Source organism: Amia ocellicauda, chromosome 5 (assembly GCF_036373705.1).
Source record: "Amia ocellicauda isolate fAmiCal2 chromosome 5, fAmiCal2.hap1, whole genome shotgun sequence".
NCBI classification, from domain to species: Eukaryota; Metazoa; Chordata; class Actinopteri; order Amiiformes; family Amiidae; genus Amia; species Amia ocellicauda.
Window position 1 is genome coordinate 768,635 of NC_089854.1, and position 16,460 is coordinate 785,094.

Genomic DNA, 16,460 nt, shown 5'->3' on the forward strand with positions numbered 1-16,460 from the left:
CTGGAATGCTTTCCTACAGGCGATGGCCTGTCTGAACATGCCCCAATCAACAGTTCCTAACCAAGAAGAGGTGGAGACTGATCTGACTCCGATATCTCATTACTCTGACCGTGCTGAGCGACCATCCTCAGGATCTATCCATCGTTGGGAAGCTTATTATCTCATGTTTTTATTTGTCTCCCCTGTAAATAATGACCCGACAAACATTTTTTTATTTTATTTATTTTATTTTCAAATGTTGTACATTTATTTATAACATAACCCCTGCTTTGTATAAGAATTGTGTTGAATAAAAACAAAACTAATGATTCAAAGGCTGTTTTCATTATTTTTTCACCTTAACACGCATGACATCTTTTAAAATCCTCACAAGAACACCCCATCTGTATACATGGCTGGCTAGGGTCGTAAGTCATTGTGTTATAAGGGGGGGTCCACAGTGTCCTGACAAACTCTGCCACTTTTTTATCATTTTGGCCTAAATCCTCACTGTACAAGGCCATAATATCGGGGTATGACCTTCCTTTAGATCTATGATATAAGAAAAACACACAGTGTTGACCACAAGTGAAGGTCTGAAGACTTTGTACTTGACGACCGCTGTAAATGGTTTCTTGACAGTTGTTGAGCAGAAAGTTATTGATCTTCAGAGGGAAAGGTCTGAAATCCGGGGGGTTTGCATAGGAATCAAAAAATTCACCACGGTGGTCCTCCCTTAGATAAATAGCCAGCCAATGTTCTCCGGGCATATTTTTAGGGTGTGTGTTGATTATGTACATTGCAGGTAAATTCTTGATCTTAAATTTAGGCAGCTGGTCGCAGGCGTAGACTCCTTGAAACAGTTTCCGTGAGCCGGCCAGGGCATTCATGATGTGGTTGAGCTCTCTGGTGTTCATTTTAATAATAATCATACAGAACGTTTCTCTGATTCACCTCAATAATGTTGTCAAACACAGCATACACGACCATATTTACAGTGCGTGGTAGAGGCTGCTTGAAACGCATCTCCAAACGCATATTGCCCGTCTTCATCAGTGAAAAATGTTGTCCACACTCTTCATCAGGGGTCAGGTTGAAACCGTACAGGGTGTAACCGCTGCAGTATTCCCGGCGATCGATCAGCAGAGGTTGATCCTTGAGATGGCGACCCGTAGCCAGTACTAGACTGTAATATTCACGAACCGCATTGCCGTTTTCAAAGTCAGGTTGAAAAGGTCTGGATGGAACCTGCACACCATCGACGTACAACGCTATAAATTCCGCGTTATAATGTTTAAAGTTAAAGGGGTTCTTGTTGTAAACCCCGGTAAATGCATCATTATCCACGAGACCTATAATAACCTGTTTTGGGAGCTGTCCTAGAAACAGATTTTCCTGGTTCATCACCCGTGTCCCTGCGGGGATACTGTGGACTTTCATATAGACTCTTTCGATCGGGTACTTGGCGTTTGCCGTCATTAACCGCCGGGGAGACGGACACTTTTTTCACAAACAGCGAGGCCGATAATATGGTCAGTTTATATTTTTCAGTATCAGGGGTCATCAGACAAAAAGCACTTTTACTACGGATCATTTTAATTTTAATGTTTACCCCGTTGAGCATGAGTTTTTCTTGGAAAAATATGTCTGCATGGATATGCCCCATTAGCTCAAAGGTCCGCCCTTCTGTTGAAAAGGCCGTTCTTTTTTGCAAACCCTTATTGAGTCCCTCTGGATCCTTGTCGTCCATAGCTTCCGGGGTGTCTTTGAAGAAAAGGCCGGGGCTGAACTGTTTGCTTAGGGTCTCCTCACTATAATTAAGGATACACTCCATCATGGCTCTATAGGGGTAAGTATTGCTGCTTTGACTAATGAGCCGATCTCCCAGGGTCACATCCACCTGTGAAAACATGGTGGCCACCGGGTAATTGATGACCCCAGCGTTGGCCGTCTTCTCGATTGCATCGCCATCCTCATCAGTCACTTTACAGTTCATTAAAATAAATGTGTTATTCAAATCAATATAATCCTCGCCATTGCCAGCTATAAAAAACTCCAGAGGGGCCGTGTCTGAAATTGCGGAAAGAGGGGGAATCTCTACATATATGCTCTTATCTATACTCGTTTGAGTGTATGGAACTGTAAACAGATCAAGTTCTGATTTGACGCATTCTTCCGATAGACTGTGGACAAAAGACATGTTTAAAAGATGTATCCTAAGGCTCTATTTGTCTTTCTTTGAGACTTTCTTTTTGAAGGTTTTTTCTTGTGCTGCTTCCTTCTCCGAGTGTTTCCACGATATGTTGGAGAATGAGCGATTCTTCGTTTTTTGTTAGCCACGGATCTTCGTCGCCCTGGTGGACACATGCTGTTTCTTCTTTTACCCCCCCTCCTCGCCATTACCATGAGACCCGAACCCTCCTGATGCTCATGGCTAGCTGCCCGGTTCATAACATTGGTGAACACGTCACTAACAATATTTTTAGCAGCTGATTTCAAGTGGGGTCTGGCTATAGCAAAGCCTCTCTTAAGCAGGGGTACGGCCATTCTAAAGAGACCACGAAAGAGTCCTCCTAGACCGGCACCATACATTGTGGGGGCTCCTACAAAACCGGGCAAGCCGTTCCCGGCTTGCGTCTTGTAATAATCCACATAGGCGCTAGGATCTACATAACCCCTCGAGGTAGCCATTTTAATAATGTACACACTGTTTCAGGGGTCGAAAATGTAGTTTGACAATAACTTTACCGAAGCGGAAGGGTACGATTTTACTTCGATCGTGATGTTGTCAAAGTGGGTCTTTGAGACTGGTATGTAGTGTGGCTTGTCATAAGTAATTGTGACCATGTCATTGCTTTTACCTTTAATAAGTACATTTCTCAAAAGGGGGACATAACTATCCCTGACCCTCTGGTGGGTTATGATATCCGTATACACATAAAGAGTGTAAAAGCCGCCCCTGATGTCAGCCGGGAAGGGGGCCACCACTTCTGAGAACTCTGTGTCAGAATAGAACTCTAATATACACCCCAGTTGGCCGCTGGTTTGAATGCTAATACCTGGTTTTGACACTCTGTTTTTAATAGGGTTGTAATATAGCTTGATGTTGGGGGTGCCTTCTGAGAACTGTTTATGCATCTCATCTAATATTTTATCCACATTGTCATAATAACCTCCTTGTATCGTGAATGTCCATTGACTCTTTTTAACATCATCAAAAATGGCGAAGGTGGCATCCTTATCTTGTAAAACAGCCCAAGTGTAAGGATACTGTATTTCCGCCAACCCCACTTCCCACGACCCCGTTAGATCTATAGATTTTCCAAATTGTACCATGTAACTGGATATTTCATTTTTAGGATATATATCGAGAGAGGCGTTACTGGGTAGAGTCACGTAGAAGCCTCCTGATTCCATCTTGAGTATCGAAAGTAATGCCCCCAACACACCCACGGGCATGTTGTTATAAGGATTGAATATCGCAAACCTGTTGTTCCGGGACCCAACTATTGAACTTTTCAGGCTATCCAAGCCATTTCACCAACACATATTTTTTCCGGTTCTGGGTTTTTTCAGCTAATATCTTTTCAACTCTGTATACACTGTCTTTACCCACAATAATTTTTTGTAACTCGGCTTCATAAAACGTTCCTTCTATATCCTCCCTGTCATAGTCTTTTAACCGGTACACGGGGGGGTCTCTAGCCAACTGTTCGGTAACTGTAAAATATTCGTCAGAAAATGTTTGTTCATAACCTTTGGCAAAAGTACTCCTTAGCTTTGAAACGCGAACCACATCACCGATGTTGAACTTATAAGTAGTTTTTCCCTTCTTAATAAATGGTCCGTATACATTTTTATAGACCTTAAAAGAATTACTTTGATCTACATCTATAGGCTTCATTTTAATACTGGTGTGATACCCTTGGTTGTAAGCATCGATAAAATCCTGAACTTTATCAAAATACCGCTGTAAAATATCTCCACATTTTGGTCTTTATGGTGCGGTTAAACCTCTCCACTACCGATGCCTTAAGCTCATTACCGGTGGTGAAATTATGTATTTTGTGTCTCTTCAGTAGATTCTGAAATTCTCTGTTGAGAAACTCTTTTCCTTTATCAGTCTGCAGTTTTTTAGGACATCGACCCTGAGACAATATATCCTCAAAGGCCCTTGTCACCGCCCGACCTGTTTTATTATGTAGAATGCGAGCCCAGGCATATTTTGATAACACATCGATACACATCAACATAAATTTGTGACCATTGTTATGTTTTGATAAATTTGACATATCGACTAGATCCATTTGCCATTGTGAGTCTATGTCATTTGCATATACGCGGTTTCTTTTAAAGTTAATCCTGAGAGGTTTATGTAAGGTATAGGCGTCTTGTTCCCGTAACCATTCTGAAACAACCACATCATTAACCTTCACTCCGGCCTCAGCGAGTCCTCTTTGAAAATCCTTCTTACCCGCCAAACCCCCAATCTTGGCTGGGTTGTAGTATAGTTCCTGCATTTGGGGAGCTTGCCGAGTCATTCTGTCAAATAATCACACAGACCCACACTATGCGCAAAGTTTTTATACAAGGTTTTTTATTCAACTTCAGGAGAGCAGATACCCCTTTTTAGACATTTGAGAAAAGTATAACATACACAACAATTTTTTCTACGGTCCAGACAAAAAGAAATCAGATGATTGGTTACTTGATCTATATCAACAAATACCTGTTTCTTTATCTTGTAGGCACACACCTCAGTTACATATGTAAATAAAACGACAATATGACCTATTTTAAAATTTGGCCCCCTTGAGCGCTTCATCCCAGTGTTCGTACCCCCCGGTCTTTGTTACAGCAGCCATTAACTTTTCCAGGTTTAAAAGTTGATCCTCATCGATGGTTAAATCTGTAGAGAAAAGGCTCGCGTTGGCTACTTTTCTGTCAAGCACATGGTGTAATAGTGCTCTCAGGTTAGCTGCAGAGTGTTGATGACAGAACCAGTTGCAGAAGCAGTCCAGAACATTCCCCATGTTCAAAGTCCCTTAGTTCAGGTCAGAGTCTGAATCAGTGGCGTAGATGTCGAATTCTTCGTCGCTGCCCCCAGCTTTAACTTCTTTACGGAAGAAATAAGCTTTTAGCTTGCCAGCGGTTTTTCTACTCGGCTCATCCAGGTAATTGAGCAGCTGCCCAAGTTTCTCTATTATAAACGGCTCCTTTTTCAGCTCCAGCAAAATCTCATCTATGATTTTCTGGACTTATCCCGCAGTGACATGTATGTGGGAGTAAGACAGCGCCTTGATTAGTGCCGGTTTCAGCCACGGTTTGTTCAGTCTTCTGTAAAACACGTTGAAATAAAACAGGAAATAGTAACAGTCTGGTTCAAACAAACAACTGGGGTGATTCACTTCACACCCCCGACAGACTTCTTTCAGAGCTCGGTCGATGAGAGCACTCAGAATATACACCAGGGTGCTTTTAACCACTCTGCTTACTTGGTCACATACCCCGGGCATAAATCCTGCATCTTCATCACGCCCCCGGGACAGTCCGATGCTCATTGGGTCGCCTGGTGGTTTGTGGGGTGTTTCTACATCCATTGGACTGACCCCCTCCTGAGACACACAGATGGTAGACAGTTCGGCAAAATCGAGGCCCTCCATGAGCTCCAGAGGCTGGGGATCCCCGAGACTCATTTGGACATCCATCGCACCGCATGTTGTTTCGTCCTGAGGGACCGGGGTCTGAGGTCTTGGAGGGTAACCGCAGTCAGAGGGTTCCGGAGTGAATACAAAATCTGGGGAATAGAACCAGGGGTGATCCCGGGTTTGAAGAGGCCTGTAGAGCCTGTCGACGTCCGCAGCTTTCGGGTAAGACATTCTCTTTAATTTTAAACCATGAATGAATTGTTGCGTCTTTTCCTATCTCTTCACTACGTCACGACACACCACCCTCTTAGAAGAGAGTAGCCCCTGAGCTGTCAGACCCCCCTCCAAAACCCCACACGTCGTCTGTTTTATCATCGTCGTCGTCCTTCAAGGGGGATATATAATCCATAATCCAGCATATTCTCCTTCTAACCGAATCCAGTTGCGAACATTTGGTCAAGATGTCAAAACCGTCATTTATACAGGTTATGACCTCTTTCAAGAACGGCCAGTCCACGGCGTCAAACATAATTTCAGTAACCTGTTTTTCTAGATCCTCCACACCCCCTTCAATAGGGTTTGTAATCAGGGTACTGCTAAACAAAACCTTACGATCTGTAGTTAGAGATAGACTCTTCACCACTCTACCATAGTTCTGCAAGTTTTCCCATTCACACCTTTCAAAACCCTGAGTCGGAGACTCCGTTTCGCATTCTCTTGGACCCTCTTGCAAGCCTTCTAGAGTCTTATCCACAAGCCCCAGATCTCTCCAGGCCATCACCTTCAACCAGTCCTCATAAGAGTATTCAATTACCGTCTCAAAAGGTTCCAACGTACCCTCCTTCTCTCCCAAAGCAAAAAGCTTCACTCCAACATAGCTGGGGTCTCTTTTAAAGCGGTAACCCTGTCGAGCCCCCCAGAACAACACCCAGGAGCGTTCAATCTTCAAATTGGTGAATACAGGAACCCTTGCCCGGGATTGTTTCTTGCGGGGTTTCATGTTGATGTCGCTGGACATGTTGAAGAAGCGGGATGTTTCAGATGCTGAGAATTAAAGAGGTATTGCCTAAAAGCAGCGCGGGTTCTTAAATAGAGAGGAGAGTTTCGGGGCGTTGCCTTCAGAGGGGTGGGGGTATTTATGGGTGGCCTTGTTGTTCAGGGTTTTATGGGTGTACACTTTCTGACGGATATGACGTAGGAATAATTAAGGAAATAACTCTACCTAAAATCACGCCCCCCAATTATGACGTAGGAATATTAATGTATTAATGGTGGTGGGATCCAGTGATTGTCCAGCTCTTGACTGCAGGTCTCTGCACACACAGGGTGTTTAAGGAGTTGCTGAACCGGCGCTGCTGTTGAAACTGAGTCAATCAATTCCCATCCCACACAGAGATCACCCAGACCAGCCCACCCTGCTCACTGATTGGGTCAGGAAGAACCGTCACTCAAACCTACTGGACCAATGGAGACCCATGATCCACGCCTCCCTGTAAATCCGGCCCTCATGACAAAACAGCGCCTAAACTCGTAAGGAAAAAATAAAACAAAGACAAAGAAACTGGGGTGAAAGCGAGGCTCGCAGCATCGCACCCACAGACAGGGCTGCAGGCAGCGTGTCAGTGAAATGGACTCCATCAGTTCGAGTTTTGTGCTCGATTTAACATTATTTGCTTTCAATTTTTTTTTTTTTTTGCTTTTGATATATATTTTTTTGTTTACAATTCTATACATTTTGCTTTCGATTATTTTATTTTTGATCTCTCTTATGTTGACTGTAAGACTTTGATATTGACTTTATTTACCTAATATCACTGACGTGCATGTGAAAGCCCCTGCCCTCACAGCCAAGTGCCCCCGTATAGGCGCGATACATCAGCCCCCCCACCAATCGAGAGACCACCAGGAACCGCCCCCCAACCCACTGCCTGAGAACATTTCATAAAACGTTGTTTTTCACAATGAGCCAATTAAATAACACTTTAAATTTAAGTTATGCTATGCTCTATTTCCTACTGGCTGTAATTTCCAGTGTGCATCTACTGTTGATTTGCCTTGATGCTGCAGGGTAGAGTTCTGTATTCAATCTCTGAAATTCTGTATTACACCTTCTTTCCTTGTGAAATACTGCATTAATGCAAACATAGGTTACTATTTAATTTCAATATTGGAGCCATTTGACAGTATTAAGAACTGCTTGCTTTTGCAATTTGTCCGTATACAAAACACACATAATGTAGGTGCATAAAACAGAATATTTTGCTTAAAATGATGCTGTTTGAAGTCCATGTCTTTTTGGAATATAAGGCTCCTTACCATCTTCTCACTTTATGTATTCATATAACATGTAGATTTTTTATTTAGTATTATGTATTGGTGGCGTTTCTTACTATTATTAATAATAGGAGTTGTAATTATTCTCAATTATACTATCCAGTGTGAGGTCCCAGGTGAAAATGGACTGGTCACTGAATATAGTAACTGTCCGAACCTGTTTACTCAGGTATTGTAGAAAGCGGTCTTGATGGGTGAACAAATTGAGTCAGAGTCAGCAATATTCTGAAGGAAAAAAAAAAAGGTATTTAACTATGCCCTTAGTATCCAGACACAAACAAGTCAAGAAATCATTCTTGACCAAAAAAAAAAACAAAATCCATAACTAATTGAAAACAATCTAAATCAGTACTAAGAAAAAACAACTCAAAACAACAGTAAAAACCATACCACTAAATGCTAGTAACCATCCTCATCATCGGAAGAAAAAGAAAACCCCCTCCTTGTCTGTTTGTTCAGCCTTTATACTAATTCCCCAGAAATGGAAGAGTCCACCTGTCACAATGCAAAGATAGGTGAAAAAAAGCAATCAAAACAAACATTACATTTGTACTGAATCTATGCACAGAATAACCTACACTAATATTCATTTCAATCAACCTAACAAGATAATACTTTACAATACTTTCCCCCCCCCCCTCCTCCCTCCATAGCAATATGCATAAACACACGCCTTTAAAACAGGAGAACTAATTCCTCCCCGGTTGAAACCCCTACAGCACTGCCGCCGTGCAGAACCAAAGGAAAGGCACACTTCCCATACCCATACACAGATCAGTTGCCTTACAAAAGCCCCCTCGCACAATAAACATGCATCCAATAGATTACATATTAAAAACAACGAACATCTTCAGATCGGCTCCCCGCGGCAGACCCCGACCTGAACAGAAGCAAAGGTAAATACCAGTGTTTTAAAGTATCAACTCCTCACATTTATACGCACATAAATAGATCTTCGATTACAACGAAAAACCAGCGGAAACTACGATACAACAATAGACATCAGGACCCCGAAGCAGAAGAACGCTAACGCTAACGCTAGACTTCTTAACATTCTGAGTAATTTAAGTTTTACTAAAAAGGTCTGATCTGATCGCGCTGGGTAGAGTCCAGCTTAAAAAAAAAAAAAAAAAAAAAAGATCCGGCCTCTACCGAGACCAGCCTGTCGAGACCAAAAGGTTAAAAGCTGCAAGGAATCCGTCCCCATACATTCACAGCTGCTCTCGTATCTTAACTCCATGACACAGATCCTTCAGAGTAGACCAAAAAGTAAAATGTAACATTAAAACAGTACAAATGCGGGGTGTCTGTCTAGTTAGTTAGATAGCTGTATTAATTCTCAGCATTAACACTGTTAGTAAGGTCTTGATGTTTTTATTTTTATTTTCTAAAGTATTTACATTTCTATACAGGATCAGTAAACTAAAGGAAAATAAAATAAAATGTCTGTGCTTTAAATGATTAATTTCACTTTACATTTGTATAGATTTTTATCTCAAATAACTTAAAGAAGACCTAAACTGACCACCCACCACCGCCTGTTCAGGAAGAAAGGTTTCTGTGAGCGCTAAAGACAAATTAAACTTTCCAAATAGCGACATTAAAAATAAACTAAGTTGAAAGTGTAAAGATTGCATCTAAGAGGGGTTTAAAATTAAATGACTATGACTACGTTTTAACAGATTAGTAATTGTAAGAATAAGTAGCATCTTAATAGTTACCTCAAATTCATGCAGACAGTTAACGGACATGGCAATTAAGCCTGGTTGAACATTATTCAAAATATAACACTGGTCATTGTCTGGAGCGTTACACAAATTGGTGGACATGATTTCTCAGGCTCTAAGGAGATTGAACCATCGTCACACGTTCCACATCATAGCAAACTTAAGAACATGAGAACCTAAGAAAGTTTACAAACGAGAGGAGGCCATTCGACCCATCGTGCTCGTTTGGTGTCCATTAATAACTATCCAGTCTATTTTTAAATTTCCCCAAATTTTCAGCATCTACCACATCGCTGGGGAGTTTATTCCAGATTTTGACTACTCTCTGTGTAAAGAAGCGTCTCCTGTTTTCTGTCTTGAATGCCTTGAAGCCCAATTTCAATTTGTGTCCCCGGGTGCGTGTGTCCCTGCTGATCTGGAAAAGCTCCTCTGGTTTGATGTGTTCGATGCCTTTCATGATTTTGAAGACTTGGATCAAGTCCCCATGTAGTCTCCTCTGTTCCAGAGTGAAAAGGTTCAGTTCCCTCAGTCTCTCAGTAGAACATTCCCTTCAGACCTGGAATAAGTCTGGTTGCTCTCTTCTGAACTGCCTCTAGAGCAGCGATATCTTTCTTGAAGTGTGGAGCCCAGAACTGTCCACAGTATCCAGATGAGCTCTAACTAGTGCATTGTACAGTCTGAACATTACTGCCCTTATTTCTTCAGTGACCCAAGGTTACAAAAGGCGTAGACATCTCCTCACCACCCCCCTAGCTCAAAACTACCACACCAACATAACCCCTGTCCATTTGAAAGCGTTAAACCCTTTGGACATGTTGAAGAGACAGAAATAGAGATATAGACAGATATAGAGAAAAATATCTATTTTACTAAAGAATCAGGATGGCTTAAATATAACTGTTATGGAGGGTTTGAAAAACAGTTGAAGACCCCCACCACCCTTCAGTGCCCTGTGAACTCCACCCTGTAATATTATAATTTTCAGTGCCCAGTCAACTCCGCCTCTAATATTCAAATTCTTATTCAGTGATGTGGGACACGCCCCCCTAGGAAGGGGCCCTTGAGTTCAACTCAAGTTCAAGGTCAAAGGTAAAATCCCAGCAGCCCCTCTTCCGAAAAAGTGCCCTATATAACTACTTGGATATTTTGTTAAGGAAATCAATTAATTCATTAACTAAAATAATGGAGTGACATACATATAAAAAATATATATATATGTATTGATAAATAACCCGAATACATTTCTAATAAGAAATTAGGAATAGGAAAATGAACAGCTGTTGGCAATGTAAGCAATGTTAACCACACAGTATAAAAGGGTTTGAGAATTGAAAAGGATTAAAAGGCTGAGAAATGAAAGAATGTGTGAAAGAAATGTGCTGCCACTTTCAGCACTAGAGTTTCTGATGGTGATGTAATGGAATATGATGGAAAATAAGGAATTTACTTATAGTATAACTTAATGTAAAATAAATAAATAATTGAATGAGATATAGTCATGGCAAGTGTAATTCATGATACTGTATGGAAATAGTCCTTTCACAAATGGAAAGACCCTAATGATCTACCTAATGTGAAATTGTCTATGTCCTGAGCTCCCCCTGCTCCGTCAGACAGCTCTCTCACAGAAGAAAAATGTCCTGGGAAATAAAGAATAGTAATTGATGTTGATACAGACGAAAAGAAAAATAACTGCTATTAATAACTACTACAACAATGAATATCTCTCATGCTCATCCCACAGGTCCCCTACCCAGATGCCATGACACATCAAAGTACATATTCTCCCCTCTCACATTGGCCTCCGCTCCTAGTGGTGCGGCCCATAATCCGTTCTCATGGCCACTGATGCCAGTGTCTGTGTGGACGGACAGGAGGGAGGGGGATGGTGGAAGCATAAAGTAAATAAAAAGTAATAATCTAACTAACTCTGCTGATTCCAACAGGAGGGTGGCGATGAAAGTGCTGAAAATAACATAATTTTATCTTTCAGGAAAATTGGAGAAAGGCCTGAAGAAATCATAGAAAGAGACAATACATTGAAAAGGGAATTGCTGTGTAGGCAAACAAATGATTATGGAAATACAAGAAAAGGAAACATGAATAGTCATACAAACTACAACCTCTTTTAAATCTAAGCGCAACCGAAGGATACAGTCTGGTGGGACTATGGGCATTTCATGAACTATCCTTTCCATAGTTTAATAGATTGACTACTGGATTTAAGGAATTATGGTGTTTGGCTGTATGACTGAAATGTGAAATGATATGTGATGTTTCAATGTAACTATAAGTGGGTACACATTGAATAATATTACTATAGTAACTTTTGAAGTATGTTATATTGGAATAGTGTTCAAAAACTAGTTCTATAATCTTATGAGGTAACAAAGCCAGTGCTTTGTAATGAACGAATAATACATATTTGCTGTAGTCAAAAAGGTATATAGCATAATCAGTCTACTGGGCGATAGAATTGACTTTAGAGCAGGTTCTAACTTTTGGGAAATTATAGATGATAATGTTTATACAAAGACGTGTACAGCAGTCATCACAATATTTAGTTTCGTAGAATAAGGATGGGATTATGTTATCCATTATTAAAGATGAAGGTTTATTAGAATATGAATGTCCATTAACGGGTAAAATACAAATCAAGACAATGGTCTTAGATACTTATACATTAGATAAATCGAAAGAGATAAGCACAATGTTTTGAAAGTTTGACAGCTCCACACAAAAACAGAGTATCTACACTAGGAAGCTGATTCAGTAACACAGGAGATATGATGCTGCTGACGACAGCTGAGTGCTCTACTGAAATAATTTGTGATAAATTGGAATCAAGGTTATTATTATTTTGAATTATCCCTATACTGGAAACCTTATAGATTGTGTGAATGTCAACTACTGTACGTGTGATAGAGATGCCTTTTATAAGGAGGATCTCTGATGTTGTGTGAACCACACATTGTGTCTTCAGATGACCGATCTATTCCACATGGCAGATATGCTCATTATGAATCGTGTCCTGAAGGAACCAATGACCCGTAGTGGCAGAGGTGCATATGGAGAATATGCTGGTGTTCTCGTTGAGACACAGTAGGCCGAGGGCACGGCTTTAAAGACAGCCACACGGCATCTTGAACAGACCGATGTTGAGGTCCACAACGCCGAGGTGATGGTTGACTTAATGGAGAAATAAGTTAAAATATTATAACTGAAGGTTTCCCAGATTATAGGCATCTACAATACAGTGGGGGAAAAAAGTATTTGATCCCCTGCTGATTTTGTACGTTTGCCCACTGACAAAGAAATGATCAGTCTATAATTTTAATGGTAGGTGTATTTTAACAGTGAGAGACAGAATAACAACAACAAAATCCAGAAAAACGCATTTCAAATAAGTTATAAATTGATTTGCATGTTAATGATGGAAATAAGTATTTGACCCCTTCGACTTAGTACTTGGTGGCAAAACCCTTGTTGGCAATCACAGAGGTCAGACGTTTCTTGTAGTTGGCCACCAGGTTTGCACACATCTCAGGAGGGATTTTGTCCCACTCCTCTTTGCAGATCCTCTCCAAGTCATTAAGGTTTCGAGGCTGACGTTTGGCAACTCGAACCTTCAGCTGCCTCCACAGATTTTCTATGGGATTAAGGTTTGGAGACTGGCTATGCCACTCCAGGACCTTAATGTGCTTCTTCTTGAGCCACTCCTTTGTTGCCTTGGCTGTGTGTTTCTGGTCATTGTCATGCTGGAATACCCATCCACGACCCATTTTCAATGCCCTGGCTGAGGGAAGGAGGTTCTCACCCAAGATTTGACGGTACATGGCCCTGTCCATCGTCCCTTTGATGCGGTGCAGTTGTCCTGTCCCCTTAGCAGAAAACCCCCCCCAAAGCATAATGTTTCCACCTCCATGTTTGACGGTGGGGATGGTGTTCTTGGGGTCATTCCTCCTCCTCCAAACACGGCGAGTTGAGTTGATGCCAAAGAGCTTGATTTTGGTCTCATCTGACCACAACACTTTCACCCAGTTCTCCTCTGAATCATTCAGATGTTGGCAAACTTCAGACGGGCCTGTACATGTGCTTTCTTGAGCTGGGGGGCCTTGCGGGCATTAACGGCGTAGTGTGTTACTAATTGTTTTCTTGGAGACTATGGTCCCAGCTGCCTTGAGATCATTAACAAGATCCTCCCGTGTAGTTCTGGGCTGATTCCTCACCGTTCTCATGATCATTGAAACTCCACGAGGTGAGATCTTGCATGGAGCCCCAGACCAAGGGAGACTGACAGTAATTTTGTATTTCTTCCATTTGCGAATAATCACCTTCTCACCAAGCTGCTTGGTGATGGTCTTGTAGCCCATTCCAGCCTTGTGTAGGTCTACAATATTGTCCCTGACATCCTTGGACAGCTCTTTGGTCTTGGCCATGGTGGAGAGTTTGGAATCTGATTGATTGATTGCTTCTGTGGACAGGTGTCTTTTATACAGGTAACGAGCTGAGATTAGGAGCATTCCCTTTAAGAGAGTGCTCCTAATCTCAGCTCGTTACCTGTACAAAAGACACCTGGTAGCCAGAAATCTTGCTGATTGATAGGGGATCAAATACTTATTTCCCTCATTAACATGCAAATAAATGTATAACTTTTTTGAAATGTGTTTTTCTTGATTTTTTTGTTGTTATTCTGTCTCTCACTGTTAAAATACACCTACCATTAAAATTATAGACTGATCATTTCACTGTCAGTGGGCAAACATACAAAATCAGCAGGGGATCAAATACTCAGATGGCGTCCGCAGTAGCATACATTCTTGTATTGATAGTTTAATTTATAATGTACTTTTGTAGGAGATGTCAAATTATTCAAACAATTACAATAAGAGCCATGAGGTAAGCATAAGTCCATTGACCTTCTCTTAAGATTGACTAAGGGAGAGATTTGTAGAATTTGCAATGTTCATAAGTTAAGATGCAACAGAAATATATATGTAAACTGAATTTGTAAAAACAACAAGAATTACTGAACTAAAGAGTGACTTTTGTATTCTGTAAGAAGCAACAAAATGGTTACACAATCATTGTTTGCCTGACCAAGCAAAGAAATGGACATTCCTACCCCCTGATTATTTGAATACCTCGCCATACATACATACACACCTCGTAGGTGGCAGACTGGGATGAATGGGAGCTGAAAACACAGCACCAGACCACCTGCCCCTCAGGAGGAAGAAATTATTGTAACTGATAAACACAATTATTGTGGCTTCTTTCTGCTTTCGCTCTATTGCCAACAGGTGGGACTGAAGAACCAGTATAAGAGTTTTGTAGTAACTGTATAATGTTTTATATTAATAGTATCATTAGAAATAATAGTATGTATACAGATTGAGCCAATTGGATCTATCAGGCTAGCAAAAGTCTGTTAGAAATTCCTCTCCATGACAAAAGGACCACACAGTGGATATAAGCCCACAGTTGCTCATTTGCTAGGATGTGGACTTAATTGTTTTTCCAGACAGGCTGGAGAGGTCACATGATAATGGTTGATTGACAGTTGTTAATGATGACCATGGGACTGGACTTCTCGGAGTGCATCAAAGGAAGACATCTGGTTTTCGCATCCCACACCTCCCCCTGGGAAGACAGATTACAAACATTCCAAAGCTACACTTATTGGAAGCATGTGCCTGGACCCTGCCCACAGAACCACGTGTCATGCTTTCTATAAATGCTGTTACATTTTGTTGTTCAGAGAGACTTTGCTGAGATTGGGGAGCTTCTATGTAGGGGCCTTCCAGGCCAGGCATGTTAAATAAACATATTATTCTCTGTGCCTCCAAGACTTACATTCTTTACAGGGTTCTTCACCAATAATCATACAATCATCGCATAGATCACACATATCCCCATTCTAATGATTGGTCAAACAACAACTAAACCTCTGGACCATGTCTGTATGCTTTATATATTGAGTACAACATAATTAACTGTTTAGCTATTTGCATTAATGAGCAGGTGTACCTAATAAAGTGGCCACTGAGTGTAGATTTGTTAATTTGCATGTATTTAAAATGAATGGCATTTACAGGAACCAGGAACACCAACTAACAGACCTTATTTGAACAGCTCTTACATGGTTATTATGAACATCATTATCATGTCTCAAAGAGCTTTATACAGTAATGGAAATAACAGCTCACACCATGTGCTCATCATGCTGCATGTCAGTGATATACATGACAAAAGAGTGTAAGTCTTATTTTGAGGAATAGAACATAAACATTGTTAATATGAAAATATATATTGAACATCATCTTACCTTAAGAGCAGTTTTTATGGATGTTGATAGAGCACACGAGGAGCTCTGTGTCTGCAGCTGATCAGTCTGTCTGCTCCAAAGTCACTGACAGACTCCCCCACCACCCCCGACACTGTGTGACACTTTAAATGATGACCCCAGAGAAACATGAACTCTGTAAATACTTACATCTATTAAAACTGCAGAGGTGGAATTGGTGCTTTTGACTGGTGTCAAAATATATTGGTATTTTTAAAAAGCACATATTCAAGTACAATCAAAGAACAGTTATTTGAAGTTATTAGGGACAAATTGATTGACACAGTCATGTGAATGATAAAGTAAAGCACCTCTGAGATCTGAGATAAAAATTATGTTTAACTGTAAATTCAATGTTTAAAAAACATTTTATCTTTTTTTAACATTTTCTATTTTATTGATGGCCGCTAGTTACAATCATTACAA